Genomic DNA, 22,041 nt, shown 5'->3' with positions numbered 1-22,041 from the left:
GAGAGACATATTGCCTATATAAGTTGAAACAAGTTTATGATTAGTCTTTGGTTTAGGATTTAAGTTTGTTTAAGACTTTATAAAATCCAAAGGTGTTATGAACGAAATGACACTTTACTCCTTCGAGGGAAGGCCGCAACGAGTCTCCTTTCATAAGTAAATGACTCATCATTAATGCATAGCCAAGATGTCAATACATCAATTTTGACTAGCCACCTTGTAAATTGGTTTGATCACTCACATCCTTTCGCAGGGCCTCGAGGGAGGATTACTAGGGATTGAGTCTAAGTGTGTAACCAACCACTTAGTCCAAAAGATTGACTTTGAAAAACAATCCGCCGAGGGGAGGTCTTGTCATCATCGTCTCACTCTCGGACGTAGCTCATTGAGCAATGATCAGAGCAAAGCGCCCTTGAGTACTCTCATTTAAGAGAGGGCCACGAGGGTGACTCTTAGTCCGGCGACACTTGCACTTTTCATTAGTGTTGGGGATCGTGGGTTACAAACAACAAGTATAACCCTCCCACTTAGTTTTTGGAGTTGGTTCATCGACTCTTATAAGTTCGGAAACAAATTTCCTAGTTAGAGAGCGACAGAGCGGACAACTAGAAGAGAATCCTAGATCGACATGTTCAGAGCAGTATTAGTGCATAAAGGCACAAGGGACATACTCGATCTTTTCCTATTTTCTATTTCGGGAAAGTGCGTGAGGGAAGTGTGAACTTCAACTCACTCGAACACTTGAAAGTTTGAGATTACACATCTTTTTATTTTTCGGCTTGTCTACAAGGAGACCTCCCACTCAAATTTTCAAGAGCATATAGATTTTGAACATATGTGATATAGATATAGTTTTGAAAACATTTTGAAAACTTATTTGATTTGGATGACAAAATATTTTCAAGTTTGAAAGTGAAAACGGTTTTTCAAAATTCAAACTAGTTTTGTAAAAATTCAATTTCAATTAATCTTTCAAAAATCAAAACTTTTAATCTTTACACATCATGTTTATAATCATATGAAAAATATTTTTGCTCAAGAAAATTTTCTCATTAGAGTTCTATAACTCATGGTAGTGGGGTTTGAAAATCCGGATTTCTAAAAAACTGGAGTTTCAGACAGCCGCGCACCTCGGAGTAAAGTCGCCATAACTGGCGGCTCCGATGTCCTTTTGAGCCGAAACCGGTGGCATTGGACAGAGGACAGACAGAGCTTTAATTTGATTCAAGAATCATTAAATTTCGATTTCTGAGAAGAGAGTTATGCCGCTTTTAATGCGGGTTTACATTCCAGCTCGAAGAAAAAGAAATAAATTAAAGCTTTGTCCTTTTAGGTGCGAAAAAGAATCGAGTGTAACGGAACGTTTTATGAAGTTGTTTAAAGCTTTTATTTGTGTTTTATTAGCAGGGTAATAACATAGAATAAAAGAAATAACAACATGCATAAAACGATTCAAGTAAATAAACGAAACTAGCAAGAAAATAAAACTAGTCACAAAATTTACTCGAAAATTCTCAAACCTTTAAAACACGTTTTTCAATATAAAAAATTAAAAACTTTTAGAACTGATTCTAATGTGTTTTAACATTATCCCAAACTCATAGAAAATCACAATGGTTTTTAATTTAAAGACAAGAGCATTAAATTAAAAAAAAAATCTAAGATTACAATTCTAACTTGTCACAAAATTAGTAAACTTTCGAAAACGATTTTCAAGCTCATAATTTTAAAACATGCACATGCATTCCTTTGACCATAGCTCTGATACCATTTGTTGGAATCGATCTAGGGTTTGAGAAAAAGTTTAACGCTTCGTTAAGCGGCGGAATTTTAAAAATTTTCTTTTTAAGTAAAACTAGTTTTTACTAACCTAGACAAGAGCATATGCATGTAAATAAAACTAATATGAGCTATTAAAGTTGCTAACCTTTCTTGAAGCTTGAACCTTGTAGAAGCTTTTGGAAAGTTGCAACGCTCGTCTCCCCTCGCAGCACGTCTCTCTTTCTTTCCTCGGCACCTCGAGCAACCACGAAAGTTTCTATCACTAAATCACTCGAAAAGAAGGAATCAGTGAGTGGGCACTTTTAAACACTACGACTTATGAACAAGTCTTGAAGTCGCAGAGCTAAACGCTAGGTCGAGTGAGGACCTAGGTGCCAAGACAAGAGAAAACCGAAAATAAACTAGAGAGAGAGAGAGGAGGACTTCGGCCAAGTTCTAGAGAGAGAGTCTCTCAAATCTCTTAAACTTGGATGAATGAATTGTGAGGAAATGGGGCTCCTATTTATAGGAGAGGTCTCACCTTCAATAAGGTAGTTTCCTCTTCTATAGAATATCACATATTCATGAGCAAAAATCCTTCATTTCCCATTCCATGTTGGGCGCCCAAGGCTGCCTCCTAGAGGCTAGGATTTGTTTCCTTTTTTGTTCCTTGGCTTTCCCTTTTCTCACTTGGCCGAATTTCCTACAAGCATGTGTGGGAAATTTGTTTCCTCTTTTTCTTTTGGCAAGTATCTAAATACATTTATGCACAAAATAAACTCTCTTTCCTTGGGTATTATGGGCGCCCATTTCACTTCTAGAAGGAGCTTCTAGAAGCTTCTTCATTTATTCATGAGAACATGAAAAAGGCCCATTAAGAGTTTTCAATAAAATTCTTATGAAATGAAATTAATTCACAAGGCCCAATGATCAAGTCATGGCCGAGTGAAACATGTCACAAAATGACCTTGTCAAAAAAATTTATTGACATTCATTTCATCCTTTGTCTCAAAAGACAAAAATACCCTTTTAACTATTTTCGTTCTTGTTTTGGCTTAGCTTCCAGTTTAACTATTCCTATCGATGTGATTCGTGACAGTGACCTCATGGACCCAAATGAACAAAGCTTTAGCTAAACACTTGGACTCAAAAGTTCACAAACCTTTTCCAAGTTTAGCTTAATGCCAACTGACTCCACTAAAGAGCTGACACTGAAAATCTCTCGGTTCAAATGAATTTATTTTCTACTCAAGAATTCGACCTAATTATGATGAGCGGATCCACTGAATATTATCTATGCTACCCTTCATGAATGTCATCAGCTAGTCGGGATTTACTAAATTACCATTTTACCCTTCTAGCTGTTATTTCCTCAACTCCTTTGTCGCTTGTGAATAAGTTAGAAACAATGTATTGACGAGGAGCTAACAAGTCACATTGTTTCATCCAAAAGAGTCAAGACTCAATTTGGACACTGGCCAGTTCATTTATTCACACTCCAAGGAACAAAGCATGAGGTGACATACATTGCATTTCAGCAATCTTGTACATGAATTCCATATCTATGAGAACTTCACAAAGTTACTCATGACAGACTCACAACTTAGTACTTCACCAATAGGCCTTGTTCGGAATCACATAGTGAGTCCGAACTTTGACTTTCTCAAATGAGAATACTAAGGTGTGAAATGGCATGTCTCATTTCAGGATTAAGGTAAGCATGATGCAATTCATACATAGTGACTTCGAGACATAAGAGGTTAAATGGTTTGTTCTTATCTTGTCTCTAGAAGTGCACTGGTCAATTCAGTACCTTCGGAAGATACCTAGAAGAACTATAGAGTTCCTAACTCTCAATGCCTCATAACCAGACATCATAGATTCTTCTAACAATCATACTGAGGTCAATAGTCCTTTGACCCTAAGATTGCGAATATATCGTTTTAAGCAAACTACGAAGAGTTTGTTCATGCAAATCTACATTTGTCTCTTCGCAAGTTGTTAAGTTTGTTTATGGACTAAAAGACTATGGTTTTATCATAAAGCTTCAGACAAGGAAGATTGAATGAACGTTTCAACTTTATTAATGAATAAGCAATTACAAGCAAGAGTCTTCGTAAGACTATATGACATCAAATGTACATAAATAGACACTACTACTCTTCTTGTGGGCACCATTGACAACAACTTCCTCAAGTCTGTCGTCGGCCGTGTCCCTTCCACCATGGCCGAGTTAATGACTCGAGCTAAGACCTTCATGGGAGTCGAAGACTACCTCGACGGCCGCAGGAGCACTAATCAAAGCTCTCACCGCCGAGAAGAACCTAGCCGCGAGCAGAACGAACCTCGTAAAAGGCGAAACAAGGGGAACCAGGTTCCTAGCAACCAACCCCATGTACCTCAGAAACCGCGACTTGCGGAAAACTTCAAAGGGTACTCGTCGTTCACGCCGCTGAACACGGCGCCGGAAAGGATCTTGGCTCTGGCACGTGACAAGTTCACCCCCCGGCTCCAATGAAGAAGGACCCCGCAACTCGCGATCGGTCCAGGTATTGTGAGTTCCATCGGGAATATGGTCATTTGACCTCGGAATGCTACAACCTCAAAAGGTAAATCGAGGCTCTGATCCAACGGGGCGAGCTGAAGGAGTTCGTGTTGCGCATGATTGGCGCTGCGGGCCCCACCGCGAACAGACAACAATCTGGTCAAGGAGGAGGAGCAGCCGCCTCTGCCAACCAAACCCCGGCTACTGCCAACGCCAACCCACAACTGCACGTGGTAACCACCATACTGGGAGGTCCACAAGATGGGGATTCAGCCCGTCAACGGAAGAAATTCCTTAGGGCCGTGTCTCAGGAAGACGTTGCTATGCACGTCAACTTCACATATGAAGAACCTCCGTCCGTGCCTCACGAGACGATGTATTTCACCAATGAAGAGGCCAAGCGAGTTGTGCATCCGCACAATGACGCGATCGTGCTCAAAGCCCAAGTGGCCAATAACTTGGTGAAAAGGGTTCTCATCGATAACGGCAGCGCTGCCGACATAATTTTCAAGTCCACCCTAGAGCGCATGAAGCTCTGGGGGCTGCGCCCGACTCCGACCCAAACGCCATTGTTTGGGTTCACTGGGGAAAAGGTTATGACCGAGGGCATCATCGACCTGCCGGTCACCTTTGGGACCCCTGGAGGAATCGAAGCCGTTCACATGGTCCCATTCCTAGTGGTCGATCAAGAGTCGCCCTACAACTTAATCATCGGGCGACCCACGTTGAACCGGCTAAGGGCAATCACTTCCACGTATCACCTACTGGTGAAGTTCCACACCGAAGGGGGAATTGGCATCATGGCTGGAGACCAATCCCAAGCCAGAATATGCTACGTGCAAGGAGTTGATGGCAAGTCCGCGGGAAAAGCGGTCAACACAATCTTCCAACTGGAAGACGATTACCCATGCAACCTAAGGGATGCAAGGAAGTTCGGAGAACTTGACCCCCGTGATGAAATCGAAAGACTTAAAGTGGAAACCTCCGATGATCTTGTGCCAATCGTCCTGGACGAGTCGAAGCCTGATCAAGTTGTAAAAATCGGCACCCGACTTCCACTCGCCATCAAAACTCAACTTACCGCCTTCCTTAGGGATTTCAAGGATGTTTTTGCATGGACTCATGCGGACATGCCCGGAATCGATCCCGAGGTAATAGTGCACCGACTGAACGATGACCCAAAGGTCGCCGAAAAAGTGCAGGCTAGACGAACGTTCAACCCAGAACGATACCTGGCCATAAATGAAGAGGTCGAGAAACTCCTCACCGCAAACTTCATTCGAGAGGCTAAGTACCCCAAGTGGGTCGCCAACGTGGTAATGGTAAAAAAGCCCAACGGGAAGTGGCGAATTTGTATAGACTACAAAGATCTTAACAAAGCCTGCCCTAAGGATTGCTTTCCACTCCCGCGCATCGAACAACTGGTGGACGCCACGGCCGGCCATGAACTCCTAAGCTTCATGGACGCCTATTCAGGCTACAACCAAATTCGAATGCACGAGCCCGATCAAATTAAGACAACCTTTGTCATTGATCGAGGTCTCTACTGTTACAAGGTCATGCCTTTCGGCCTTAAGAACGCGGGAGCAACCTACCAACGCTTGGTAAATCGGATCTTTGCCGATCAAATCGGCAAGACGATGGAAGTATACGTGGACGACATGCTCGTTAAAAGCCTACTGGCAACTAATCACGTACGCGACCTTAGGGAGATGTTCACAATCCTCCGCCGATATAAAATGAAGCTCAACCCCAACAAATGCGTATTTGGGGTTGAATCCGGAAAGTTCCTCGGTTATATCGTCAGCTGACGAGGCATAGAAGCGAACCCGGAAAAAATCAAGGCACTCCTTGAAATGAAGTCGCCAAGACGAGTCAAAGAAGTGCAAAGCCTGACCGGTCGGATTGCCGCTCTGACACGCTTCGTGTCTAAAGCCACCGACAAGTGTCAACCGTTCTTCAAAGCTCTGAAGAAGACGGACGGCTTTGAGTGGACGGACGAATGCGAAAGTGCCTTCCAAGAAATGAAGGCTTACTTTGGGTCCCCACCATTCCTCTCTAAACCGAAAGAGGGCGAGACGCTGTACGTGTATCTCGCCGTCTCTGAAAGAGCTGTAAGCGCCGTCCTTGTCCGCGAGGAGAACAAGGTCCAATGGCCAATCTACTACGTAAGCAAAGCCTTACTCGACGCGGAAACACGCTATACCGAGATTGAGAAACTTTCTCTGGCTCTCGTAACGGCAGCTAAGAAGCTACGACCGTACTTCCAAGCTCACCCAATTGCGGTACGAACTGAGCATCCAATCGGTAAAGCTCTTCAAAAGGGAACGTCGACTCGCATGGCGATCTGGTCCCAAGAATTGAGCGAGTACGGGATTGAGTTCCACCCAAGAACGGCTATAAAGGGGCAGGCCTTAGCCGACTTCGTGGCAGAATTCTCCTACGCTCCCGATATGGGAAGAGCGGAAACTGACTTAAACGATAACGAGCTAACTCGGAAAAGGAAGGTAGACCCAACGGGTCCCATCTGGGAGTTATACGTAGACGGAGCATCTAATGCTCGGGGGGCTGGCGCCGGAATAATCCTGATTAACCCCGATGGGGAAAAGCTGCGATATGCCCTTCACTACGGCTTCCAAGCCTCTAACAATGAAGCTGAATACGAAGCGCTCATTGTAGGGATAGAGCTAGCACAGAAGCTCGGCTCCCATAACCTGCGAATACACTGCGACTCGCAGTTGATCGTAAACCAGGTTAAGGGAGATTACATCGCCAAGGAGCCCAACATGGTCGCGTACCTGGCTAAGACAAATTCCAAACTCGATGCCTTCTCTTGGTTCGAGATTCACCAAATCCCGAGAGAACAAAATTCGGAGGCTGACGCGCTTGCTCGCCTCGGATCTGGCATCGACGAAGACGGATTGGGGACCGTGCCCATTGAATCTCTCCCACGACCATCCGTCTCCCGAGACGAAGTCGGGACCATAGAAGTGGCATCTCAGCCCACTTGGATGGACTCAATTGTCGAGTTTTTGCGAAGAGGGGAACTCCCCGAAGACCACAAGGAAGCCGATAAAATGAGGGCCTTAGCATCCAAATACACGCTCCGTGATGGCACGCTCTATAAGCGCGGTTACTCGACACCACTGCTCCGATGCCTCGATAGCGTTGAGTCGACCAAGGTCCTCCGCGAAATCCATGAGGGCATCTGCGGAAACCACGCCGCTGGAACTTCCCTTGCGCTCAAAGCGCTTAAGCAAGGCTATTTCTGGCCTTCCATGAAGCGAGATGCTTGCGAATGGGCAAGGCGTTGCGATAAATGCCAGCGCTTCGCGGAAATTCCGCGACAGCCCCCGACCCCGTTAAGCAGCATCGTTGTCCCACGTCCCTTTGCTAAGTGGGGTGTGGACATCATTGGCAAGCTCCCTAGAGCGCCGAGGCAATACGAGTACGCCATTATCGCCATCGACTACTTCACTAAGTGGGTAGAGGCCGAGCCGCTTGCCAGAATAACTGAAGCAAACACGACAAACTTCATCTGGAAGAACATCATATGCAGGCACGGTATCCCCGCCTCGATTGTGACCGACAACGGGGCACAATTTGACAACGCGCGAGTAAGAGACATCTGCGATCAACTGAAGATCAGCAAGACCTTCTCCTCGCCGCGTCATCCTCAGGCCAACGGCCAAGTCGAAGCAGTCAACAAGACTATCAAGAGCAACCTGAAAAAGAAGCTCGAAGACAAGAAAGGCGCTTGGGCCGATGAATTACCATTCGTCCTATGGGCGTATAGGACAACCGCGCGAAACGCCACCGGCGAGACGCCATTCTCCCTTGCATATGGGGTCGAGGCCGTGGTTCCGATTGAAACCGAGATACCCACGTTCCGAGTCGACACGTTCGATGAAGCGGACAACAACGAGGCCATGCGCCTTGAGTTGGACCTGATCGACGAAAAGAGGGCGGAAGCATTCAGACGCCTCGCCGCACAGAAGCGCAAGGTCGAAAGATACTACAACTCCAAAATCAAAAGGCGAACCTTTGCCGTCGGAAGCCTCGTCCTCAGACGAGTATTCCAAAACACACAAGTCCAAGGCGCAGGCGTCCTAGGCCCGAACTGGGAAGGCCCTTACAGAGTCCGCAAAGTCATTCACGACGGGACATACTACATCGAGCACACGGACGGAACTCCGATTCGCCACCCGTGGAACGCGGAGCACTTGAGGCAGTACTATCAGTAGCTAGCGTCCCCCGCTTTTTTATCGCTTTTATTTCCCATTTTCAATAAGGCCTACGAGCCAATGTTTTAGGATTTAAATTTTCTCGCGAGTTTTTCGCAAAAGTAATAAAACTCAAGTTTTCCGTTTCAAATTTCGTTTTATGCAAGTTTTCTGGTTATCAACAATTAACTTATAACCCAAAAAACTTGGGGGGGCTAGCTATGGTAAGGAAACTCTCAAAAGAACACTCTCCACCAAAAAAAAAAAAAATCGTAAGACGCCTACATGGCGCAACCTAAGACGCCTACATGGCGCACGTAAGACGCCTACATGGCGCAACGTAAGACGCCTACATGGCGCAACCTAAGACGCCTACATGGCGCACGTAAGTCGCGTAAAGGCGCAGCCCGTAAGACGCCTACATGGCGCAACCTAAGACGCCTACATGGCGCACGTAAGTCGCGTAAAGGCGCAGCCCGTAAGACGCCTACATGGCGCAACCTAAGACGCCTACATGGCGCACGTAAGTCGCGTAAAGGCGCAGCCCGTAAGACGCCTACATGGCGCAACCTAAGACGCCTACATGGCGCACGTAAGTCGCGTAAAGGCGCAGCCCGTAAGACGCCTACACGGCGCAACCTAAGACGCCTACATGGTGCACGTAAGTCGCGTAAAGGCGCAGCCCGTAAGACGCCTACATGGCGCAACCTAAGACGCCTACATGGTGCACGTAAGTCGTGTAAAGGCGCAGCCCGTAAGACGCCTACATGGCGCAACCTAAGACGCCTACATGGCGCACGTAAGTCGCTGACATGGCGCAACCCAAGATGCCTACATGGCGCGATTTGAGACGCCCACGTGGCACAATCCGGCACACGTAAGACACCTACGTAGCATGGCTGACTCGCAGTTGAAAATACTTAAGAACGCAAACCATCCAAGTGACTGGCGTGTTTGAAAAAGTATCCTGCCGAGATAAAAGGATGGACAAAATCATTGACACAAACAAGTGACCGTCCATGCATGCCATAGAAGATAAATGTGCGAAAACATTCATAAAAATAAATGAATAACTCATAAAAGAAAGGGGCAACTGCCTCAAAACCGAGAAAGCATGCGCTAAGACAAGTGCGCTAAAGGGAAATATCCTAGTAAACAAGCGCTAAGACAAGTGCGCTGAACGGAAAAACCTAAAAAGCACGCGCTAAAACATTTGCGCAGGAAAAATAAAGAAAGAAAATGGTCACTCGGCGGGATCGTCGCCCACAGGGTCGGCCCCGTCGAGTGGTGGGAAAAGCGAGTCGAAGAAGTCGAAGGTGACCCCCCGAGAAACATTCTCGGCAGCTGTGGCGTCCCGAAACTCCACCGCCGCTGCGTGCCTTGCCTCCTCGACTCCGACATCAAAGTCGTCCTGAAGGTCGGACGCAAGCTGCTCCGCCGCGGCTTTCTCCTCGGTGACCCGAACCACCTCCTCCGCCAAGGAGTCGCGCTTACGCTCCGCACGAACACGGGCAGCCTCACTCGATGTGAGCTGGCCCTGAAGAATGCCAACTTCTTCTGTGCGCGATTCCAACTGACGTCGAAGGTCCCGCGCTTCGCTCCGGAAGACCTCCGTCGACCGAGTCACCACTTCAAGGGCTTGACGTTCCGTCGTTAGCTCCTCAGCCATCTTCGCCACCGCCGCCTGAGCACGGTCGCACTTGCCGCGGGTAACTCCCAATTCCACGCGAGCCTCCTGAAGCTACTCGCGGAGACTCGCAAACTCCGCCTTTGAGTAAGAACCTCGCTCGGCGTGGGCCAGCTGAGACTTCGCTTGAGCAAGCTCCTCCTGGGCGCGACTCATCCGCCTAATGAGGTCGTGAAGGATCTTCTCGCCCCGGGTCGCTCGAGCAAGCACCTGAGAAGGCAAAAAGACAGTTTAGCAAAAGACAGATTCATCGCAAACGAGGCGAGGGAAACTCACTCTCTGTGCATCGGAAACGCCGTGACGAAAGAACTCTACGTCACTGCTGGCCACAACGCTCTTCCACATCTTCATCGAAGATTGAGCAAGGCCCAGGGAACATTCCCCCCTAACCTCCGCGGCCTCCACGTCGACCATCGAGTTCACGCGCTTAGAGTCCAAAGACGTGTCTGGCAAAGCCGAGGAGGAAGGTCGCTTCAAAGAAGCGCGAGGACCGTTCTCCGCCCGATGATCGGTATCGAGCCTCTCCCGTCCATCCCGCGCAGCAATCCGACGACGAACTGCCGCCAACGACTTTGGGTCTCGAGAAGCCTTCGCTAGACGAGCCCGAGCCCTCGCCCTAGCCGAGGAGACTGCAAAAGCGACAAAGTCAAAACCCTAAGCTAAAAACAAAAGCAAGAAGTACGAAACGTCAACATACCTTGAGGATCGCTGCTCGAGAGAGATGATGCGGCACTCGGGGCACCCTCGGTCCGCTGAGGAAACGGCGGGAACCACCCAGTGGAAGCCATCAGCTCAGGAGAACGAAATCGTTCAACGGCTTTCCGAGCCTCCGACATTCACCGGATCTCCTTCACAAAGTCGAGATCGTCGGCCCCCTCGTTAGCGGGAAACTCGGACAAGGGGCCGAACCGGAGCGGCGCGTCACCAAAAGCCTCTGCCGAGACCCACACCCACGGTCGTCGATTGTACTTCTCTGAATCGATGATCAGCTTAGTATTCCGTCGATCGCGGGCCACAAAGAAACTGGATTGCCCGGACGCAGGGAAGACCGCGATGAGATTGCGAAAATCACTCACGGTCATCACCCGCTCGGTCTGGCAATGCCACTCCATATGGCACATCGCCACTATGCGGTAGAATGCCGGGCTCATCTGACATGCGTGAACCCCCAGACGGGCGAGAAGCTGCTGAACGATGGGTTGAAACGGCAGCCGCAGCCCGCAGTTAAGACTCGCAACTGAAACTGCGGCAAAACCACGACGAGGCCGGAAAGGACGGTCGTCTTTTAAGGGACGGAGAAGCACCACAGACGACGGAATGGCAAAAGCCTCCCGGAGACCAACGAATGTCCGGTAGGTGAGCGTGCTCGAAGCATCGACCCCCGAACAATCGAAGTCCTCGGGAGCAGCAAGGCCCTCCTCGGGATACCACTCCTTCCTAGCGAGCGACCTCGCCGATACCAACGCCTCTGCGTCAGGGGTCCCGGGCTGAGGACCCCCTGACTCCACGGAAGGGCTCCTGCCCTCCGACACAGCCGCGGCAGCCGCCGGCGGCACCTCGGGACACTCCGATGCGAGGCCTTCGGCCCCCGGACATGTCTTTGACTCACCTCCGGGATCATCAGACTCGGGACCAAAGTCGTCCACGCAGTCTATCTCGTCGAGAACCGACTCTAGCGGAGTCACCGCATCCGCATCCGTAACATCTCCCGGCACGCCTTGAAACCCAAGTCAGGCTGCGGCACGTCGAGGCGGACTTTGCCGCGGACCCCTCCGCCAACTAAGTTGATCACGAGGCGAGGGGCAGGCTCCCCGGACGCGGGACGATCAAACTCCCCACCTGTACCGCGCCCAGTTGACGCGCACTCTTCGAGAGGCTGAGCAGCGGGCACAGTCGCACCCAGCTCGCCTTCCTCCAACCACTGCTCTACTCCGCTTGGATTTTCTTCCACGTGCAGAGGAACTTCCCTTAAACCCGCGAAGAGATCATCCTCTGCGTGTTCAGAACCCTGAAACAAGAGAGAGAAATCAATCTCGGGACTCTCAACTGAGAAAAGGGGAGGGACACTCATAATGCAAGCGTAAAAAAGAAAACAAGCGTAGAGAAAAGAGAAAAATAAAGTGAGGAAAAAAGGGAAGGGGGGGGGGGGTCTATTTATAGACTTCTAGGGGGGTAGGAGTCGAAATCCTACTCCCACAAGGGTCAAATTCGGAGTAGAAACTCCAAAAAGTCGGAGTTCTCCCGCGCGAAGCGAGCCAGCCCCGCGCGCCAAGCCGCGCACCGCGCGGGTCATGTGGCACAGACCGCGCGCCGCGCCGTCCAGGGCGCGCGCCGCACGGCCCCCTAAAAACAAAAAAAAAAAAGGAAGAAAAAAGAAGAGGGAAAAATTCTCCTCGGGGCCACAAGGCACGGGAAACATTTTCCTCAAACGCCCAACTAGAAGAACAAAAAAGTTCATCGTTGGGACGCCTCCCGACGACGAACTTGGGGGGCTAATGTTGTCGGTCGTTTTCGGAAAACCCGAGACGCCAAGAAGGCACGTCGCTCAAAGGACCGATGGTCAGGCCGGAGGTCCTGAAGAGCGGCAAATCTTCAAGCCCTCGCCCAAACTCCTGACTCCTCGAGTCGAGCCTTGAGTCAATCTCCTCGAGTCGAGCCTTTAATTGTTCCTCGAGTCGAGCCTCGAGTCATTCTCGAGTCACTCCTCGAGTCAAGTCGCTAGTCGCTCTCGTCGAGCCAAGCCTTGCTCCTCGAATCGAGTCACTCTCGTCAAGTAGAAAGCCTCATATTTCACGTGAGAAGAATGACATTCGAAGGCCCGCAAGAACCCGGCGAGACGAGCCGTCCATCACGCACACAGCGCGCTACGCCGGCCGGCCGTGCAGCCAACGGCGCGCCGCGCGCTCCATGCGCCGCGCCTGGTGACCCTCGCGCCGCGCCCGGTGACACGCGCGCCGCGCCCGGTGACATGCGCGCCGCGCCCCTTGCGCCGCGCGTTGTGCGCCGCTCTTTGTGCGCCGCGCGCGCCGTGCGCCTCCACTTGATGGCATGCGCGATCCTAGTTCCACATGGACGAAAAAGGGACCTTCTAAGGCTCCCAAACACCTATAAATACCCTCTCTCATTGAGGGGAAGATCCATCCCAAAATATCCAATAATTCTCTTCATCTCCTATCGACACGCTCGATTTCTCTGCTTCTCTGGATGCCATATTTGGCCTGAAGCAGACTCTCTTCTCCCTCCCTCGTTCTCAAAGGTTCCGAAGCACTCACGGGGACTTCCCGGACGTCGCTCCCTTTGGCCGAACGTTCTCCGGTGCTCAAGCACGCCCCTAGGGTTCTCAACTAGAGCTACCCTCGCGCGTCTATCACGCTAGACGCGTGCGCGATCTCCGAAGTTCTGGGACGCTGCCGAGGACTCCTCACGCCCCGTTTCCTTCGTCGAGCACGCCTCTCCACCAAGGCTCCGCGCCTCATACTGCGTCTTTCACGCTTGAACTACGTTCTGACCTGATCCCACGCACGGGTACGTAGGCAGCCGACAACCAAGGCACGGTCACTCATCCTCCTCACCCCCTACCTCTCCCGAGAGGCGGGTTGATCGGAGAGAACCCTAGCTCGAGACTATCGAGTTCCCGCTCTTGGCCCGGGTGCGATCACTTGGTCCGGCCTTGGATCGAACCGCCCGAGGTTTTAAATAGTTGTTCATTTTCGTGCGACAACACAATGGATTCTAACCGTTGTAGAAGCTTCTACAACGCTTAAAAATTCGTTGTAGAATCTTAGTTTCTACAACGGATAATTAAGCGTTGTAAAAAGCTGTTGGATTCTACAACGGATTTTTAAGCGTTGTAGAAGCTTCTACAACGCAGGATTCTACAACGCTTAAGAAGCGTTGTAGAATCATTCTACAACTGTTTTTAAGCGTTGTAGAATCCTAGTTTTGTAGTAGTGTTGGGGGGTGTGACCGTGCCAAAGGTTGGCTGCCTACGTACCCTTTAGTCGGGATCAGGTCAGAACGTAGTTCAATTTGTGTGGGGAGGCTATCTTGGGCTCGGAGGCTTTGTGAATCCAAGGCTTTAGAGGGGGACCGGGTTCGTAGCTTCTAGTGAAGACTTTAGAGGGGTCGCTTGCCTCGTAGCTCGGAGTTCTAGCTCAAGGGCCAAGAATCAGGAGGGCAGTAGGTACTGCTGAAGCTCGGGTCGCAGAAGCGGAGCGCGCTCCCTCTCGTGGAGGGGGGTCCTTGTTTCTGAGCCGAGGGAAGAGGAGTGCGCGCTCTTGGAATGTCACAAGAGCACGAGAGAATTCTTCAGAGAAGAAAAGTATTGTTCTCGAAAAATGTATGAATGTCCAATTGTATGGATTCTTCTCTCCTTTTTTCCTCCCCTAGGGGGGGGGGGTATTTATAGTATTTGAGGGGAGGCCTTGGGCCAGCCCCTTGAGGCCCACCGGGTGGCCGGGAGCGAGGCGCGCAAGGCCTCACGCCGAACAGGGCGCATGGCGCGCGGGACATGTCGCCTGGATGGGCGCAGGGCGTGCGAGGCGCGGGACTTGGCTGGGCGCGGTATGCCTGACAGCGGGCGTGCCCGGCCGAGGTGGCAAGAACGCTTGGCCGAGGTGGCAAGGACGCTCGGCCGAGGTGGCCAATGTGGCAAAGACGCTCGGCCGAGGTGGCAAAGACGCTCGGCCGAGGTGGCCGAGCTGGCGAAGACGCTCGACCAGGGTGGCCGAGCTGGCGAAGACGCTCGGCTGGGGCGGCCGAGCTGGCAGAGGCGTTGGACCGAGGTGGCCGAGGCGGCAGGGACACCCGGCTGAGGCAGTAGGGGCGCACGGCCGGGGAGCCGAGGTGCGCGCAGGGCGGGAGGCCGGGGTGCGCGGGAGTGTGTGCGCGGACCGGAGGTTGGGGCGCAGGAGTCCGCGCGTGGGCAGGGAGGCCGGGGCGCAGGGTGCGCGCGAGCCAAGAGCGAAAGGGCGCGCTGAGGCCCATTGGGCCGGGGGCCTCAGGGCCGGGGCGCGTCGGGGCGCTCGAGCCTGGTGGGCCGGGGCCCGTTGGGCTTCCGGCCGGCCTTGAATCGTTTTTGAATTTCCGGTGTCCCGAAAACGACCGGTAACATTAGCCCCCCAAGTTTATGGCTTACGGGGCGTAAGTCGTGAACTTTAGAAAAGAAAAGGGCGTTGAGGTAATTTCACCCTCAATCACATGTGATCGTCCGCACGCATATCTTGTGTGGCCGGACCGGGCCGGTCGGGTAGCAAGACCCGCGCGCGGCCTGGCGCTGGGGAACTGGCGCGCGCGTGAGGCCGGCCTGCGGGCCGGGACTTGTGTCGCGCGCGCAGGGGGAAGGAGCAGGGTTTGCTCCTTCCTCTCTATAAATAGGAAGGTCCCCTCTCTTTCTGTTCACACTGGCGGCCTGCGGGTAATCGGAAAATTGAATTTGAAATTTCCCCCGGGCAGTTGACTTTTTTCCTTTTTCTTAATGGGGAGTGAGCTTGTTTCCCATGTTGATGATCCCGAGGTTGACCCTACCTGCCCTCTCCCAAATTTTGGGGGGGCGGCCAAGGGTCCCTTTGAGGAACTCGACGGGATTCCCATCTTTGTCGAGGAAGACTCTTGCGCGGCCGACCAATGGCTCGCGGAGCTGGAGACCGATGCCGCGGCGATCGCCGAGCTGGCGGGGCCCGGGAGCGGCCACCTACTAGGTGCGGCCCCGAAGGGGAGGACGAGGGGTCCAAGGACCCGCGTTCGTCAAGGTTGGTGATCAACCTGGTTTCCCGCGAGGCGGCCTTTGACGCCCCCTGCTCGAGCAGCAGGGTGATGCGGTGGTGAGTGTCGTGCTCCCCCGGGCGTCTAACTTGGACGCCTCGGGTGTTGAGCTTGCGATAGTGCCGTCCGAATCTTTCTTGGACGAGATTTACTCCGACGATCCCCAAGGGTCGGGCTCGGAGGCTCTTGAGGAGGACTCGGAGGCTCCTCCCGCGCGGGGGAAGGAGAAACATGATGGCGAGGTGTTGGCGACGGCATGGCCGGCCCTCGAGTCCGCGGGGGCTTCGGGCTACACTTATGCCCAATCGCTGGAGAGGACTCGTATGTACGGAGTAGGCGACTCTGTTGTCCCCGTCGACTTAGACTGCAAGGGAATCGATGCTGCGAGCACGCTCACTTCCCGAGTCTTCAGCACGCTTCGGGAGACGTATAACATCCCTCCCTTGGTGGGATTGCTTAGACCCGCTCCCGAGGACAGGCCGTCCCGCCCCAGGGACGGGTATGCGGCCGTGACGATCGGGAGTCTTGTCTGCGGGTTGCGTCTCCCGTTTCCCACGATCGTCCAGCAGATCCTGACCCGACTAGGGGTCCATACATGTCAGATGAGCCCGGCGTTTTATCGCTTGTTGGCTACATGTTTCATGGAGTGGCACTGCCAGACGCAGCGTGCCATGACCGTGGACGACTTCTGTAACCTGGTCGCCGTCTTCCCGGCGCCGGGGCAGCCGGGATTTCATATGGCCCGTGCTCGGGGCAATGTGAGGCTGGTCGAAGATTGTGACCCGCCTAGTCGCCGGGCCTGGGTATGGGTCACCTCGGACGCTTTTGGCGAGGCGCCCCTTCGCTCTGGTCGTCTGGCCGAATTTCCAGCGGACGAGGGGGCAGCGGAGCTCCCCTTTGTGAGAGAAATATCGGGGATGTCGGAAGCCCGCAAGGCTGGCGAGCGGTTCCGTTCCCCCGAGTTGATGGTGCTCACTGGGTGGTTCCCGCCCTTTGCTCCGGGCACCGAGGAGGCGCTACGGGCGAGCAGGCCCCCGAGTCCCGTGGTTCAGCCAGCCGCTCCTACTTCTCGAGGTAACTTTTACGGTTTTGTAAAAATTTTCTGTTCGGCGGAACTTGACTTTCGTTACTTGGCCTTGCGTAGCTGCGAAGAGGCGAGCTAGGAGGTTGGCTCTCGCTTCTCGGGACCCCGAGTCGATGGTGGAGATTCGCTCTAGGGTCGCTGACCGCAAGGCGAAGGGAGAGCGCGTCGAGACCGCCGGTCTAGTCGAACCGGAGTCTCGGGCTTCTTTAAAGAGGGCTTCGACCTCGGCACCTGCCGACGAGCGTTCCGAACCCAAGAGGGCGAACTCGGCGGTGGAGCTGGAGGCGATAGAGGCTCGAGGGGATTGTTTCCACCACCTCGAGGGATCCCCATTGTCCTTGTGGAAGGGCGTTGTGTCGAAGGGCGACATCGCTTTCTTCCAGGCGGGTGTTACCGACGCTCAGAGGGTCGGTACTTCTGTTTGTTTCGTTATAAGCGTGGGTTTTAGTTTTAACCCTTGCTTCTTTGTCGTCGCAGGCGTATGTGGGGGCCGTGCGAAGCGACAGGATTTTGCACGACTTCATCCGGCGCTTAGGGGCATCTCAGGAGGAGCTCGCCCGGACGAAGGTTAGGTTGGCTTAGGTCGAGCGAGGTTCGCACCCGGGGGCGGAGACCGAGACGCTTCGAGACCAGCTTCGAGAGGCCAAGGTGGAACTCCAGATCGCACAAGGCCAGCGCGACAGAGCTCAACTGTCAGTGGCCAAGATGGCGGGCGAGCTCACCGAAGAACGGCGAGCTTGCGAGGTGGCGACCCGGTCAGCGGAGATTTTTCGCACTGAGGTTACCGACCTTCGGAGGCAACTGGATGCTCGATCCGATGCCTTGGAGACGTCGCACCGCCAGCTTACTTCGAGCGAAGCGGCGCGCGTTAGGGCGGAGCGTGAGCGCGACTCTCTGGCGGAGGAAAACGCTCGCCTCTCGTCCCAGCTTGTTGAAGCGGAGCGAAGAGCGTCCGACTTGCAGGACGACTACGACACAGGGACCGAGGAAGCCCGTCGTGCCGGAGCGGTGGAATGTCGAGACGCGACCGCGACCGAGAACGAGGGTGTTCCCCCTGCTGGATGAGGGTGCTCCTTGAGCCGAGATGGCATTCTTTTCAGCGCGTATGTTTAGCGCTTTGTTTCTTTTCCTTTTCTAGGATTTATTTTTCACGCACTTTTGTTCAGCACGTGTTAATCAGAGCCGTGGCTCTTTTTATTTATGAGACATTTTTGTTGCTTTCATGTTGAATGCATATCTCATTTTTCGAGTAATTTGTACTCGCATGTGCCTTTTTTGCGGGCTAATCGTGGCCCAGTGACTTCGCTTCGTGCCTTTCGTCGATCGAAGAGGTTGTACCGGGTAGTCCCCGAGGGTTTTGTATCCGTGCCATTGGCTACTGGACATGTAAGTCATGCCGGGTTGGGCCGACGTCTTTTGGAGCCCGTACTTTTTAAGCGACAGAGCTCGCCGGGTTAGGCCGGCGTTTTCGAGCTCGCGCTGCTTGAGCGACCGAGCTCGTCGGGTTAGGCCGGCGTTTTCGAGCTCGCGCTGCTTGAGCGACCGAGCTCGCTGGGTAAGGCCGGCGTCTTTGAGCTCGCGCTGCTGAGCGACCGAGCTCGCCGGGTTAGGCCGGCGTTTTTGAGCTCGTGCTGTTTGAGCGACCGAGCTCGCCGGGTTAGGCCGACTTCTTTGGGTTCGTGCCCTGAAGCAAGCGAACGCGATTTGCGTCGGGTTTAGGCCGACGTCTTTTTAGTGCTCGCGCCCTGGGGCGTCGGAACATAGGTGCACCGGGTTAGGCCGGCGTCTTTTTAACGTTTGCGCCCTTAAGCGTCGGAAAGTAGGTGCGTCGGGTTAGGCCGGCGTCTTTTTAGTGTCCGCGCCATTGGGCGTCGGAACGTAGGTGCGTCGGGTTAGGCCGGCGTCTTTTTAGTGTTCGCGCCATTGGGCGTCGGAACATAGGTGCGCCGGATTAGGCCGGCGTCTTTTTTGGGCCCGCTCATCCTGGGGTGAGCGAACGCGGGTGCGTCGGGTTAGGCCGACGTCTTTTGGGCTCGCTCACCCTGGGGTGAGCGAACGCGGTTGCGCCGGGTTAGGCCGGCGTCTTTTACTCAAACCACATGCGCCGGGTTAGGCCGGCGTCTTTTGGTGTTCGTGCCCTGAGGCTAGGGAACCTTAGTTCGGCTCAAATTTGGCCTTTTTTCGGGTTTGAGGCAGCGCCTTTATGCGACTTACATGCATCTTGGAAGACGTCTTTCAACTGCGCCTTTACGCGTCTTACGGCACGCCGGGAAGGCCGACGTTTTACTCAAACCCGTATGCACGAAGGGTCGTCGGGGTCCGAGCTTCCTAAGTCTGTATCCCCGTGGGGAACTTAGGCCTTGTGCGTCGGGTTAGGCCGACGTCTTTTGGGCCCGCTCACCCTGGAGTGAGCGAACGTGGGTGCGTCGGGTTAGGCCGAAGTCTTTTGGGCTTGCTCACAGTGGGGTGAGCAAACGTGGGTGCGTCGGGTTAGGCCGACGTCTTTTGGGCTCGCTCACCCTGGGATGAGCGAACGCGGGTGCGTCGGGTTAGGCCGACGTCTTTTCTCGAACCCATAAGTCTGATGGGCCATCGGGGGCCCGAGCTTCTTAAGCCTTTGTATAAGTAAAACAGAGATAAAGAGATGTGCAGAATTGATATTTTCTCATTAGCATCAGACGTGTATTTATACACATTACAAGGAAAGGGAAATAAACAAATAAGGAAACCTAATCCTACTATACAAGGAAACAAATAATCAGCTGTCGACAACTAAGGACAGCTAAGAAAAAACGTGTACAGCTAAGGGAATTAATCCCACACACTAATCAGCTCTAACTAAAAAAGGAGAAAAATAAAGCCCATCTAACAATCAACCTAATGGGCCTTTTAACAATGTTACACGTTAATTAGACTATTCTGGAGAGTATACACGAAATTAACATAATATTTTAACACTCCCCCTCAAGTTGGTGCAAAGATATCTATCATGCCCAACTTGCTTAAAAAATCTTCAAACTTTGTCTTGTAAAGCCCTTTGGTGAGAACATCTGCTAGCTGCTCTGATGTTGGAACGAATGGCATGCAAATTTCCCCCCTTTCTAGCTTCTCTTTGATAAAGTGACGATCTATCTCCACGTGTTTTATCCGGTCATGTTGAACCGGATTGTTGGCGATGCTGATGGGAGACTTGTTATCACAAAACAGCTTCATGGGAGCTGTGAACTTAACCCGGAGCTCATTCAAGATGCCTCGGATCCAAATGATCTCACAAATACCTTGCGCCACAGCTCGGAACTCTGCCTCTGCACTACTTCGAGACACAACAGCTTGCTTCTTACTTCTCCACGTCACAAGATTACCCCAAACAAAGGTACAATAGGCTGAGGTTGATCGCCGGTCATCTGAACACCCGGCATAGTCAGCATCTGTGAACACTTCAATCTGCCTCCCATCATCCTTCTTGAATAAAACTCCTTTTCCCGGACTTCCTTTGAGGTAGTGTAGAATGCGATACACAGCCTCTAAATGATTCTTGGATGGATTGTGCATGTGTTGACTTACAAGGCTCACTGCAATGCAATGTTTGGCCGTGTGTGAGCAGAGTAAATCAATTTCCCAACCAGCCTTTGATACCTTTTCTTGTCTGCCGCATCCTCATCATCATTTGTCGTTGTGAGCTTATGATTTGGATCAATTGGAGTAGAGGTAGTTTTGCAGCCGAGTAGACCTGTTTCCTTGAGTAGATCGAGCACGTACTTTCGTTGTGAGATTGCAATCCCCTCTGAGGACCTGGCCACTTCCATACCTAGAAAGTATTTGAGACTTCCTAGGTCTTTCACTTCAAATTGCTGAGCTAGGAATCTTGTCAACTTGTTGAGTTCAGCCTCATCATCACCTGGAGTAGAGGTAGGTCTGCAGCCGAGTAGACCTGTTTCCTTGAGTAGATCGAGCACGTACTTTCGTTGTGAGATTGCATGAGTCCATACAGTGCCTTCTTAAGAAAGCACACTTTCCCATTGGCCGTGTGATCAAATCCCGGAGGTGGCTGCATAAAGACTTCTTCCTCTAGTTCTCCGTTGAGGAAGGCATTCTTGACGTCAAATTGTCGTAGTGGCCAGTCAAGATTCACGGCAAGAGAGAGTAGGACTCTGATGGTGTTTAGTTTGGAAACCGGAGCAAAGGTCTCCTCGTAATCCAGCCCATAGGTTTGAGTGAACCCACGAGCAACCAGCCTTGCTTTGTACCTGTCAATTTCTCCCTTGGCATTATACTTGATAGTAAATATCCATTTGCAATCAACTGTTCTTTTTCCTGCAGGCAACACAGTCAGTTCCCAAGTCTCATTCTTTTTTAAAGCTCTCATTTCCTCTAAAACAGCCTCTTTCCACTTAGGAATACTTAGAGCGTCATAAATAGAACTAGGTATCTCATCAATCAACAAATTTGTGGTAAAGGCTCTAAAGGCAGGAGACACATTTTTATATGAGACATAATTAGACAAGGGGTACATGGGAAACTTCTCGGCTTGTCTAGTGGTGCAATTTCTGGTTCCTTTTCTAAGGGCAATTGGCTCATCTAGAATTTCAAGTGTACCTATACTCTCGGCTGACTCATCAAGAATGGGTGAATTTGAGATGAAAGGAGAAGAATTACCTTGATCCGTGTTTGGTTCTGATGATGACAGTGCTGGAGTTTCAACTTCACTTTCTGATTGCACTCTTGAGTTAACACGGAAATCAGATATTGGTTCCTCATTTGAATCAGTTCCATTTTCATTATATGATGACATTTCATTTTGATCATTTGGAGCATTTGGGACATTTTGTATACGGCTAGAAATATTAGGCAGATCCAAAATAGGCAGAGAATGATTTAAATCCCAAAAACACTCTTCAATATTATTCTCCCCCTGAAGAGGGATTTTGTCAAAAAAAGGTTGGTGTTCAAAAAATGTGACATCCATACTTACAAAGAA

At 51.6% G+C, this 22,041-nt stretch overlaps 1 pseudogene; it reads right to left on the bottom strand.

Annotated features, from left to right (window-relative positions):
- The window catches only part of LOC149397602 (uncharacterized), a 47,211-nt pseudogene extending 26,596 nt beyond the window's left edge, over nt 1–20,615 (bottom strand).
- Nucleotides 20,616–22,041: the final 1,426 nt, after the last annotated feature.

This window comes from Urtica dioica, chromosome 5 (assembly GCF_054948205.1).
Source record: "Urtica dioica subsp. dioica isolate 48M chromosome 5, U.dioica_male_clone48M_v1_H2, whole genome shotgun sequence".
Classification (NCBI taxonomy): domain Eukaryota; kingdom Viridiplantae; phylum Streptophyta; class Magnoliopsida; order Rosales; family Urticaceae; genus Urtica; species Urtica dioica.
Note: the sequence above shows the minus strand (reverse complement) of the source record. Positions and strands in the feature narration are given on the sequence as shown.